This window comes from Canis lupus, chromosome 36 (genome assembly GCF_003254725.2).
Source record: "Canis lupus dingo isolate Sandy chromosome 36, ASM325472v2, whole genome shotgun sequence".
Classification (NCBI taxonomy): domain Eukaryota; kingdom Metazoa; phylum Chordata; class Mammalia; order Carnivora; family Canidae; genus Canis; species Canis lupus.
In genome coordinates this window covers 17849052-17861665 of record NC_064278.1, presented here as the reverse complement: position 1 = coordinate 17861665, position 12614 = coordinate 17849052, and positions in this window count along the sequence as shown.

Here is a 12614-nt window from a genome sequence, read left to right as displayed (position 1 = left end):
AGAAAGGGATGTAACATTCATTAAGCAGCTATTTTAGGTGCTTTACCTAAGACATTCATATAATCCTCACTACCCTGAAGTAAATGTTATAAATACTTTTATAGAGCACATTACTGAGACTGAGAGAAGGAGTAACTTTCCTAAGGTCATATAGGTAATGAGTAAGTGGCAAATTAAGGATCTGAGCAAAAGCCTTCCTACTTCTTAACACAACCTTAGAAGTAGATAGATGAGTACAATTATAGAAGAAACCTCTGCCCAAAATAGACTGCTCTACTGCTTGTAATTCTTTCATTATAAAATATATTTTCTTGCATCCAGAAAATGTTAATAGCCTCCAACTAAAAGGCAAAAGTTCCTATAAAGGGAACTCGAAGGGATTGAGAGTATTATATATAGGCTAATATTTTTCTTATTGACTACGTCTGATTTCTCCATCTTTCCCAAAGTCCAAGTTAATGGGTTCTAGAAAACACTCTATAGCCTAGTGACTATGGAATATCATCATGCTTATTCCCATTTCTTTTTTATTTTTGTCTTCAAATAATTTTTTGAATTGTTAGATAAAATTTCACCCAGAATTATCTTAGTGCACATATAAACCACGACCCAAGGTCTATGTTAGGTGAACATAACCCTTCCCTTTACCCTTTGCTAAAACATGTCTCTCTTCAGGCATGTCAATTCTAGAGAATATTATAGTCATGGAGCCCTGAAGCACTGATCATCTCTCCCACAAAGAATCCTTTAGAAGAGCCTCAGAGCTCACCCATGACCCCCACATGCTGTGGGGTCTGCTCCTCAACCAAGACCAAATAGTGGGGTTCTTTCCTACAATGTAGGCCATGTCTCATCAGTACCCCTCAGACCCTTCTGACCTTTCCTACCTCTAGCCATCTGTTGTTCATGGTCTGAGCACAGTTTAAGAGACCAGCAGCTTATGTCTTCCACATTAAAATTGTCCAGGTTTTATCTCGGGAAAATTACCTTCAATTTAAAACTAACCATTAAAAAATAAAAATAAAAATAAATAAATAAAACTAACCATTCACTTCTGTGAGGTCGCTAGAGTAGTCAGTCAGAAAGAGTGAAAAGCAAATCGTGGTTAATAGAGGCTGAAGGAGGGGACATGAGGAGTTGTTATGTTAATGGATATGGAGGTTTAGTTTGGGAAGATGAAAAAGTTGTGGAGATGGATGGTAGCGATGGTAGCACAATGTGAAAGTACTTCACGACACTGACTAGTATGCTTAAATACGGCTAAAACAGTAAATTATATGTTATGAATATCTTGCCACAATAAAAAAAAAAAAAAACTATCATAGAAGGGAGACTCTGCTCACACCAAAGTTTGTGTCCTCCCCAAATCTGGATGTTGAAGCTTAATCCCCAGTGTGATGATATTTGGACGGGTGAGGGGTGGGGTGCTTTGGGAGGTGATTAGGATATACACATCGAGGCCTCATGAATGAGATCCACATCCTTTTAAAAGAGATCCCAGGGCAGCCCAGGTGGCTCAGTGGTTTAGCGCTGCTTTCAGCCCAGGGAGTGATCCTGGAAACCCAGGATCAAGTCCCATGTCAGGCTCCCTGCATGGGGCCTGCTCCTCCCTCTGCCTGTGTCTGTGCTTCTCTCTGTGTGTGTCTCTCATGAATAAATTTTAAAAATCTTAAAAAAAAAAAATAAAAGAAAGAAAGAAAAAGAGATGCCAGAGAGCTCCCTGGTCCCTTCTACCTCATGAAGACTTACCGAGAAGATGGCCATCTCAGAACTGAGAAGCTGGCTCTCACCAGACACAGAATCTGCTGGCCCCTTGATCTTGGGCTTCCAGCCTCCAGAACTGTGACAAATAAATGTTTGCCATGTAAGCCTCCCAGACAATGCTTTTTTTTATTACAGCAGCCCAAATGGACTAAGACAGACTCACTTCCTGGTTTCATTGTAATGACTGTAACCCTGAATGCTAAGTGCAGGAAAAAGTAGAGAATAAACAAAGGACACCATTCCTACTCTGGAGGAGCTTAAAATCCAGTGCAGGGAGAGCACTTGCTTGTAAAACAGATAGGAAAACACTTGCAGGGAAAAGGGGGCACATACCCCTGCGTTGTGTGGCGTTTCCAACACTGCACACTAACCCAGGAGGCAGAGGTTGTCTTGTGAGCCTCACAGGAAAATGTTTTATCCTTCACAACATAAAGAGGCCCTTAGTGCTTCCTTATGTTTCTGGACAGAAAATAATACAGTACTAATAGTTAAGGCCCTAGCATCACATTGCCTTGTTTAAAATGTCAAGTTTGTGGGGCACCTGGGTGGCTCAGTGGTTGAGCTTCTGCCTTTGGCTCAGGGCGTGATCCCGGGGTCTGGGATCCACCAGCATCGGGCTCCCTGAGAGAAGCCTGCTTCTCCCTCTGCCTATGTCTCTGCCTCTGTCTCCATGTCTCTCATGAATGAATAAATAAAATCTTAGAAAATAATTAAATAAAATGTCAGGTGTGTGTCCCTGAGCCATTAACTTAATCTCTCGGCTTTAGTTACCTTATCTTTGAAATGGGAAAACCAAAGAAAAGTCTCTATCTCATATGATCATTGCATGAAGCATGTGAAGTGACTAGATCTCACTTAGCAAATAATAAGTATGCGATAAACGTTTTTGGGTAATCTTCCTGGCTATGCTCCTCTACCTCTTTCTAAGTGAAGAGCAAAGTAAACTTCAGGTTTAGTCTTCTAGGTCTGCTTTATAAGGTGTCTTTTTTTTTCTTGGACTATCAAACTTTCTTGCTGAGCATTGGTTTTGCCAGACTTACAGATCAAAAGACTGTATACTCCTTGTGGTTACTTTGAAAATTTCCTAGAAAATCGTTTTTTTTTTTTTTCAACCAAAGAAATTTTGACATACAAAGAGTAACATTAATATGCAAATCAGCATACTGTAAAATTCATTTTGGTGCCTCAGAGGCAGTATTTTTATAAATACAGAAACATAATTATGCATCCTCTAGAGGACTAAAAATAATTATACAAATTTACAACAAAGCCCAAGGCTGTGTTTCCTTTTAACTGACTGTTTTTAATATCATTTAAATCTTGTTAGAACTTAATTACCAAATCTCTCTTGTAATAATTCAGGTGGAAGATTTAAAGTCTAAACTTGCCATTCAGAAAATAAAACCTCATCAGAGAAACAAAGACATTGAGTCACTGATTGCCCAAATAGGACAATAGAAGAAACTCTGTCAGGCTGGAGCCATGTGGGCCCTAGACAAGAAGGCCCACCAAGAGAAAGCATGAATATTAATATGTGAGCCACATTAGTTTTTTAACCTACAATTTCTTGGAAAGATTACATATTTTGATCATTATGGATTTAAACCCAATGAACCATTTCTATCTCTTAAGTTTTCTGCTAAATTTTTCTTGTCTTTTTCAAATTAAGGAAAATATAGTTTGGGAGCATTTTTCTCATAATGATATGATTATCCTTTCCAAAATCTATCCAGTGTGTGTATGTGTGTGTGCGTATATGTGTGTTATCTAAAGACTGGCTTATGTTAGTGCAGAAAAAAATAAGCAAAGTCATGAGGAAGGTTCCAATTTATAACCTGTCTTAAAGGCAAGTATTTATTAGTACTTAGACAAAATGGACCCTTTATTATGAAATAAAAGGCAAAAGAAGCTCAAACACTTAAAATTCAAGCACATTTTCATTTTACCACTAGTTAATAATAGTTCCTAGGACTTACAGCTCCCTGGAAAATTAATTAGTCTGCTTATGTTATAAAGGATAATAATTTGTTTATGTGAGATATCTCTAACATAGGTTGTTATCCATTACGGCAGAAGCTGACCAATTAATTTTCCAAGGAGCTATAGCAATTCCATATATGAGATGTCTATGCAATGTCGCAATTCATTCTAGCCACTAAAAAAATCAGTCAATTCAGTGGAAAAAAATATTAATCAAAATGATTGTTTGACAGCATTTAGACAAATCAGCCAATTGGCTGAATCTTTCATTTCTCAACCATTTATTTTGGCTTTGTATAGATATGGAAATGTGCATACATATGCTTATAGTATATGGATTTTATTTCTGTTTCAGTGGCTTGAATCCCAATGAAAGGTACATAATGCTGGAACATTTTCTATAAAATATACTTAATGTGTGTGTGTGAGGGGGTAAAAGACTTTGCTCTTGCTTCTTGGGCTCATGGATTCTTTTTACAACCCCCCTTTGAATGGATCCAGGAGAAGCAGCACATTGACAGAGGGAGTTGGAATGAAAGTTCCAACTGAGTGGGCAGATTTTTCTATTCTAACGCGTCTTCTTTCACTGATGTGTTATCTTTTGAAAAGTTATCCCTATTGTTCCATTTTCTCCTCATCACATAAAATTCTGTCATTACCCGAATTCAAGCATGATTTCAAGCCATTTATTGTTTTGGAAAACTCTACTCTTGAAGTGTTTAAATTTCTGAGCCATGGTCTTCGCTGTCATTTGTAATTGGTCCAAATGGAATCTAAAATAAATAAATAGACCTGTAGAGATTGTATATCTGAAAGAAAGCCTATCCAACAATAAAGCAAAGCAAAAAGATCGGATCAGTCCCCACAGCGTCTCTAAAGTTGCATAGAATTGCTCAATTCAGGATGATAATTGAAGAAATCCAAGCACATGGGTTTCCTCTAATCTCTTTGTATTAGTGATAGCAGAGTATTATTCAAAATCTTGAGACTAAGTATATCGGTGTGGCTGCTGAAAATGGAAACACCTAAAATCTCTTTCTGGAGATACAATACACAGGCATTTGCAGCCTGTGATCATCTTCCCTTTTGGCCAGTATGGGAAATCATCCGAGATATCTGCCCATTGTACATGTCTATTGCATTTGCCAGCTAATGTTTAGTAACAAGGGCTGTTTGTTCTTCTTAATAATTTGAACTTTCTCCATTTGTGTTTACCTTCACATCCAAACTAGAACAACTCTGCTCTGAGTTAATTCCCCAATTTCATTATGGCCACACTGGGGAAGGGGAAAAGGATCTGCATCCAAACTACCAGACAGAAAACAATGGGAACAGGCAGCAATCCAAGAGCTTTGGCATGATTTGCAGGAGGAAGCCAGCTCTGATTAATGCTATCAAAAGGCTTGTCTTTCCTTTGATTGATATTCAAGACCCTTGTTACAATTATTGATGCTGGTGACAACTATCATCAAACTCTTTTACAGTTTGCTGTAAGGGAGGGAGGTGGCATGGACTTCACCAGAATATTTGCACACCTGCCTCAATTTAACCTAAAACCCATTATTTTGCAAACAAAATATGCAAACCCAACATAGCAATCATGGATTCCCATTTCTTCTATAAAAAACTCTCTAGTTCATGGTAGGGGGTAGTCTGCTTCTGGCCCACTACAGGAATAGTGTATAAATGGCAGTGTGGAGGATAGGATGCACCTTTAGAAGGTTCTTTGGGATATGAAATCTGGCAAATTAAAGACATCATTTGGAAGGGCACTCTTTGTCCTTTGATGGTGACATTACAGCAGGCTAAAAACGGGCAGGGGTAAAGTTTTCTGGGTTGCTGCTCTTTAGAAGTAAGTGATAAAACAGCCACAAGTATCTGAAGATGACCTAGTCCAGAAGAGCCTGCCAGGGATGCCACAAATGTGGCTATAAACACTAGCACAGAGGGCACAGGGTTGGTTTTTGTAAGTTTAACAGGAAGTCTGAACAGGTTCCTACTTACTCTCAGATTACTTATCCCATTATTCTGGTTAAAATAATTACCAGGTCTACATCTGTGCACTTTCTCGTTTACTAAAGACTCTTCCTATTTTCCTGCCTCTGATACCTACAGGACTGTAATGTTTGGTCTTTCAGTCTCCCCAGGGCAAAATCCTAAATTATAGGAGTCAGAAAACCACAATGAGAGTAATAGAGTATGTTTTACAAATGCTCTTTTAGTGAAGCTTAAGATCATTTAAAGAAACTTTTTTTTTTCAAAAACAGACATTCTGAAAAAATAAATCTAAACATTCCAAAAGATTTATTTTCTCTAGAAGTTATTCTTGTTAAATAGTAGTTAACATATGTACATAGGAGAAAGGGGCTCTACCTCCCCTCTGACACCCAGCTATCTAGCCAGAACCTAGAACTGTGCCCCTCATAGAGTAAACATTGAACATATATCTGTTGAATGAATGAATAGAACAAACAGAAATAAGCATTTGTGGGGTAATGTTCTATATGGGTTGTTGCCAATTTGGCCTGATCCCTGGGGGCAGCCACATCTTGATTAAAATTGACAAACAAGGTATACTTAGTCCAGATATCTGTCTGTATCAATATCGAGTGTGGTTTATTCCTCCAACTTTTTACTATCAGATTTTTTTAATCTATAAAAATTTTTGAAACTGTTCTATAGTTCAAAGACAGTGATTATAGTTGCTTTCTCTATGTGTGTGTGTATGATGTAAAAGTAATATGCAGATATCTTGACGTTTCAGCTCTTAATATTTCAGCATCCAATTCCTGAGCACAAGGATGTCCTCCTACATGATCTCACAAAAATTTTTAAGTGAAATTTTTATGGAAAAAAAAATTTTAAACCCAGGATATTGGGGAATAACAGACATGATTGTTAAATAAGAACTAGAAATACTTAACTTTTGAGCCCAAGTGCATACAGCAAGATTCAGCGGAGGGATTGTGGTCATTGTGCACAGTTTCTCCTCACCAGAGGCAAATGGAAATCCTTAGCATCTGTGATTGGGGCCTTTTCTGGGCCCCTAGTGAATCAGGTCCGGTTGGAGTGCTCTTATGCATTCTGTGCTGCTCTCAGTCCCCAAGGTTTCCTCGTACCACAGCCCTTATTAAGATTTTCAGGAATTTCTCAGTCTCAGACAGCAATAGCTTTAAGTCCAGGTATCAGCTGTACTTAGAGTTTAAGATTTGTTCTACTGCTCTTAGTCCATTTGGGCTACATTAACAGAATACTGTAGAGGGAGTGGCTTAGAAACGATCAAGATTTATTTCTCACAAGTTCAGAGACTGTGATATCCAAGATCAAGGTACCAGCAGATTTGGGGCCTGATGAGGGTATGCCTCTTGGTTCATAGGTAGTTATCTCTTCTCCGTGTCCTCAGATGGCAGAAGGAGCAAGGGAGTTTTCTGAGACCTCCTTTATGAGGGCACTAACTCCATTCATGAGGGCTCCACTCTCATAACCTAATCACCTCTCAAAGGTCCCACTTCCAATTACCATCACTTTGTAGATTAGGTTTCAACATAGGCATTTTGGGGACATGCAAACCTTCAGTCTATAACATGCTCTCTGTCAGTCACTGCTGTCAGTTATTGCCCTGGGAAGGACTTCCTTTCCAACTACTATGGGCTTTGGAGTTTTCCTCTCTCTAACCATTCTCTCTTACAGTGTGTGAGTTCTACACTTTGACTGGAAGAACTTCCAGAATGAGATGTGAACTGAAATGGATGTCCTGTGACGCTCTACAGAAGTCTTTTACCTTTCATGCAATAAGCCCTTCCCCATCACCCCTCTTGTCAGGGCAGCCAAGAGCATTACCCTTTAACTACTGCTCTCCCTATAGCAAATGAGCCACATCATACGTATTTATGTTCCTAACAACACAGAGATCAGCACGACAAAATACTGTCATACTTAGTTTCGATTACTATGTATAGTCTTAAGTTATTGTCCACACTTTGGCTCAAGTGTTGGATAATTAAATACTAATTCATTGAAGACATGGGTCTAAGATGACTTCCTTTTATAAATGGAATTGGTGAAATACTTCATTTGCCATAAGAGCCCTTGTTATCTGGAAAGCAAATGTGGGAAATAGTTGTGGCGATGCTCAGGGGGCAGGACTCCACTTCATTTCAAGAAACATTCACTGAATGCCTACTGTGTGCCACCAGACACCATTCTAGGCATTGAAGATACAAAGATGAACACTTGTCCCTGAGAAATCCATCGTTAGTGGGAATAACGCTAATTTCTTAAATTGACTCACTCCGAGGCATTAAGTCATTTGTTTTATTGAAAGATGTAAGAAAATAATATGAAAACATGTTCATAATAATCTTACCCAGGGGTAAGCCTTGAGATAATGCATTACCTCATTCCATCCTCAAAACAACTCTCCCATGTAATTATTAATACCCAGTTAGATATCTGGTTACAAAGGTTGGATAATTTGCCCAATATCACGCCAGCACAGAGACCTCAGAGCCCAGAATCTTGACAGCTACTCTGTACACTACTTTCTTGCAAAAGATATAGTTCTACATGAAATAAGCCCCATGAATTTGAGGTCATAAAGGCTGTATTTACACCAATTGACTCTATCTGTTTGGGGCTCTCTACAAGACGGTAAGATCTTTGGATTATTTTTTCCCCCACACCTATCAAATGAGGGTTGTGCAGTTGGTTATTTGGGCAGATTATAGTGTGGATTTCTATGCTTCAGTATGAATTACAGTGATTTTCATTCTTTTAAAATATTATAATAAATAAACGAACACAGGAATATCATTTAGATCCACATATTCCATAAAGGGGTGGATCTGGGGCCGACAAGACTTTCCCAAGCTGGGTTTATGGTAGTGATTCCTTGTGCACTCTTTATTCCACACACTCTAGTTTTCACATTCCCAAATAGAAGAATGCTCTCGCCGTGTCCCGAAGTTCATATAGAAGGATCACGACTTTCTTTTCCAGATTTCTCCAATATCTCTTCTTCTTATCAGCAGAAGTTTGGTGTTTGTTTGTCAACATTTATTAAGATGATCAGTGGGTTGGGTGAAAAGTAATTCATCACTTTCGGCCTCATTGCAGATAAACTTCCCTGAGTCTTTGGCCCAGTTGCTGATAAATTTTCCTCAGCTGTGATGACTATGGCATTATTATAATTAGCTATCATAGAGAGATTCACTCTACCCCCCCCGCACCCTACCTATTCTGGTGTGACCAGCCTCAGGTGTCTTCAATCATCCTTCTTCCAGCTGCCATAAGCTGTCCAACCTCAGGCTGGAGATCTTGCCCTGTGCTGCTCTGTTCCAAACCCAAATACCATATACTCTGTTCCAAATACCAAATACCAATACAGCCACCACCAGGCCACCAGCACTCTCCCCCACAACATGCACCTTAACCATACAGGTATTACCTAATCTAACCCCAAATCCTTCCAATGTGCTCTCTGGGACTCCCCATCATCAACAAACTCACTTACATTTTTCTTCTTCTTTTAATGTAACTTCCTGCTAAGGGAAGCCAGGTTGTCCCCCCGAGGGAAGCACTTCCAGCAGCCCTCTCAATTGAAAAGTTTGTCTTTCCTGTCCCCAAGCACCTCAAGCTGGAGTGGGGGTGGAGGGTAAATATTCACTTGGCACTCCTGCACCACCTCTCAGATGTCTGTCTCCCATCATTCAAAAACCCTAGCTTTCTAGAAGCAAATCATCAAATTTTGCCACCTCTTAAGTCATCTCCTTGCATCCTGGTGAGCAGAGTCACAGCTGATATCAACAAATGGCTCCCTGTCTACATCTCCGCTACACTTCCTATCATCAATGTTGGAGTCGTCCAACTTCCTGACACTCAGCTCTTTACCCTTCATAGCTCCAGTGATCTCTTCCTCCACCTCACCTCAACCATCTACTCATATCATCATACATTATGCCTTGTCCTTGCCAGTAATTACAAGCCTTGGCTCCCAGACACCCCACTCCTCTTATTTTCCTCATATGTTGCTGGACACTTCTCAGTAACCTTTGCTGTTTGTTCCTCATCCCCCTGAACCCTAAACATTGGAATGTTCCTCAGATACTCAACTTCTTCTTTCCTATATCCATGCATACTCCCTCAGAGGTCTCATACAGTTTCATGGCTTGGGATGGCTTCCCAACTTTTATCTTCAGAATAAAACAGAGCTGACCTACAGTCCAGGACTCTGAACTCTAGTCCTGTGTACTTACTGCTTATTCTACATCTCTGATCACAAGTCTAAGAAGAATCTCAACCCTGACAGGGCCAAAAGCAACATCTGTTCTTCAACCAAATCTAATTCTCCCTCCGTTTCCTCTACTCAAGTAAATACCCGTTCCAACCTTCCATTTGCCTGGGCCAAAATTCTTAAGAGTCTTCCTTGACTCCTCCCTCAGTGTCATATCCCACATCCGGCCCAGCAAACCCTCTTTGTTCTATTTTTACAACATATGCAGATTCTGACCACTCTTCACCATCTCCAGTGCTACCGCCCAGGTCAAAACCACTACCATCTTTCACCTGGCTTACTGCAGGAGTTTCCCAGCTGTTCTCCCTCCCTCTGCCTTTATCCCCCTTCAGTCTCCTCTCAACACAGCAGGCATAGTGATCCCTTTAAGAATAAGTCTTGTCTCTATTTCAAACCTTCCAAAGGCATCCCATCTTACTCAATGGGAGTAAGCCATGACCTTCAAAACCTCCACAATCTGGTACAGGGTTCCATGTGATCTGACCCCCCACCCCTCCTCCACCACTGCTACCATTATCTCTCTGACGTCCTCTCCCATTACTCTCCCCTGGCCACTTTTCCCAGCCACTTGGCCTCCTTGCTGCCCCTCTCAATTACAGGCATGTTCCTACTTCAGAGTCCTTGCATCTGTTATTATTTTACTCGGACTGCATTTACCTGAAATATCTGAGTGTCAGTTCCTTACTTTCCTTCCATCCTTTATAAAAAAAAAATCACTTTCACAGAAAAGCCTTCTACAACCATCCTATTTTACACTGCAATGACTTCCTTAGTACTGCTCATTCTCCTTCTCTGTTTTTTGTCCATAGCATTTATCATCATCTGATATATTGTATAGTGTGTTTATTGTTAGTTTTATGCAATAGATTATAAGTGTCATGGATATCTGTTTCATTCATTGTGACATCTCCTGTGCCTATAAGAGAGCCAGATGTATACTAGAATATAAACACCTCTGAAAGCCCAGTCTCCAATGAAGCCAGGTCATCACATTCTGTTATTCCAGCACCCCTCTTTGAGACCGCCAACCCACTGACCCAGCCATGTGTTCACCCTCTTTCACTTCCTCAAGTCCTCACAGCTCTCACTACCCACCCTGCACTCCATGATCCATCTCATTCTCGAACATTTTCAACCATCCCAAATCCTCTTAAACCCAACTAACTGCTTACTATATATCCATACCCAAGCAGCTGAATATTGCTGGAGAAAACCACACAACCATGCTACCAGGATCCATTTCAAATTTATGATCAAAATCTTCAGTAAGCATTCAACACTATCTGACAACGAAACTTCCCTAGTAAATTCATTAACCTATTCCCAAGATGACTATTATGCACTTTCTCCTCAGTCCTCAAATCTCCAACATCTCCTCCCACCCAACTCTCAGGTGAAGATCTTGTCATATATTTCATAGAGAAATATAGATGCAATCAGATGAAAACCATTTCAACTTCCCACCTTTCATTCCACAAATGTACTTATGTCTATAGTCACATGCCCATCTTACACTCTTTCTCCTGGACTTGGTTCCCAGAAGAATTTCCTTTTTGCTGCTTCATCCATTCCTAAATAGATTTTTTTTTTCCTAAATAGATTTCTAAACTAAATCTCTAAGTGCTGGTTGCTCCAAGAATCTTTTGTTTTTGTTTTAAGATTTATTTATTTATTTTAGAGAGTGTGCACAAGTGAGCAGTGAGGAAGGACAGAGAGAGAGGGAGAGAAAGAGAATCCTCAAACAGACTCCCCACTGAGCGCAGAGCCTGACAGAGGGCTCTGTCCCAGGGCCCCAAGATCATGATCTAAGCCAAAAATCAAAAGTTGGCCGCTTAACCGCTCCTTAGCCACCCAGGAGCCCCATCTCCAGGAATCTTTTGTAAATCTTCTCTCTAGCTACACTTTCTCTCCGAGTCATTTTAAAAAGTTCCATGTCTCACGGGGATCCCTGGGTGGCTCAGTAGTTTGGCGCCTGCCTTCGGCCCAGGGCGATTCTGGAGACCCCGGTATCGAGTCCCACATCAGGCTTCCGGCAGGGAGCCTGCTTCTCCCTCTGCCTATGTCTCTGCCTCTCTCTCTCTCTCTCTCTAGAATAAATAAATAAAATCTTTAAAAAAAAAGTCCCATGTCTTCAAATATCATCCATATGTTGGTGATGCTCAAATTTATTTTTCCAGTCCAGACTTCTTCCATAAGGCTTAGACTTGTGAACACATAACTGGATGTTGATATGGATGCTTAATATGCCTCTGAAACTAACATAGCTAAAACTGAACTATTGATTTCCCCATCAAAAAAAAAAAAATCATTCCCCAAAATATCTGTATCCCAGAAAATTTCACCACCATTCACTCAGTTGCTCAGATCAAAACCCATTCTCTCTTTCTCTCAATTCAACATTCGACCCCACAGTCCTGTAATCATGACCTCCAAAATGTATCTTGAATCCTTCTACTTCTCATTATTCCACTGCTCCTACCCTATCCCAAGCCATCATCTTCTCTTCCTTGGACCACTAAAGGCAACAACAATAACAAAAATGAGTTGAATACATAGCATGCTTCATAATGATAACAGC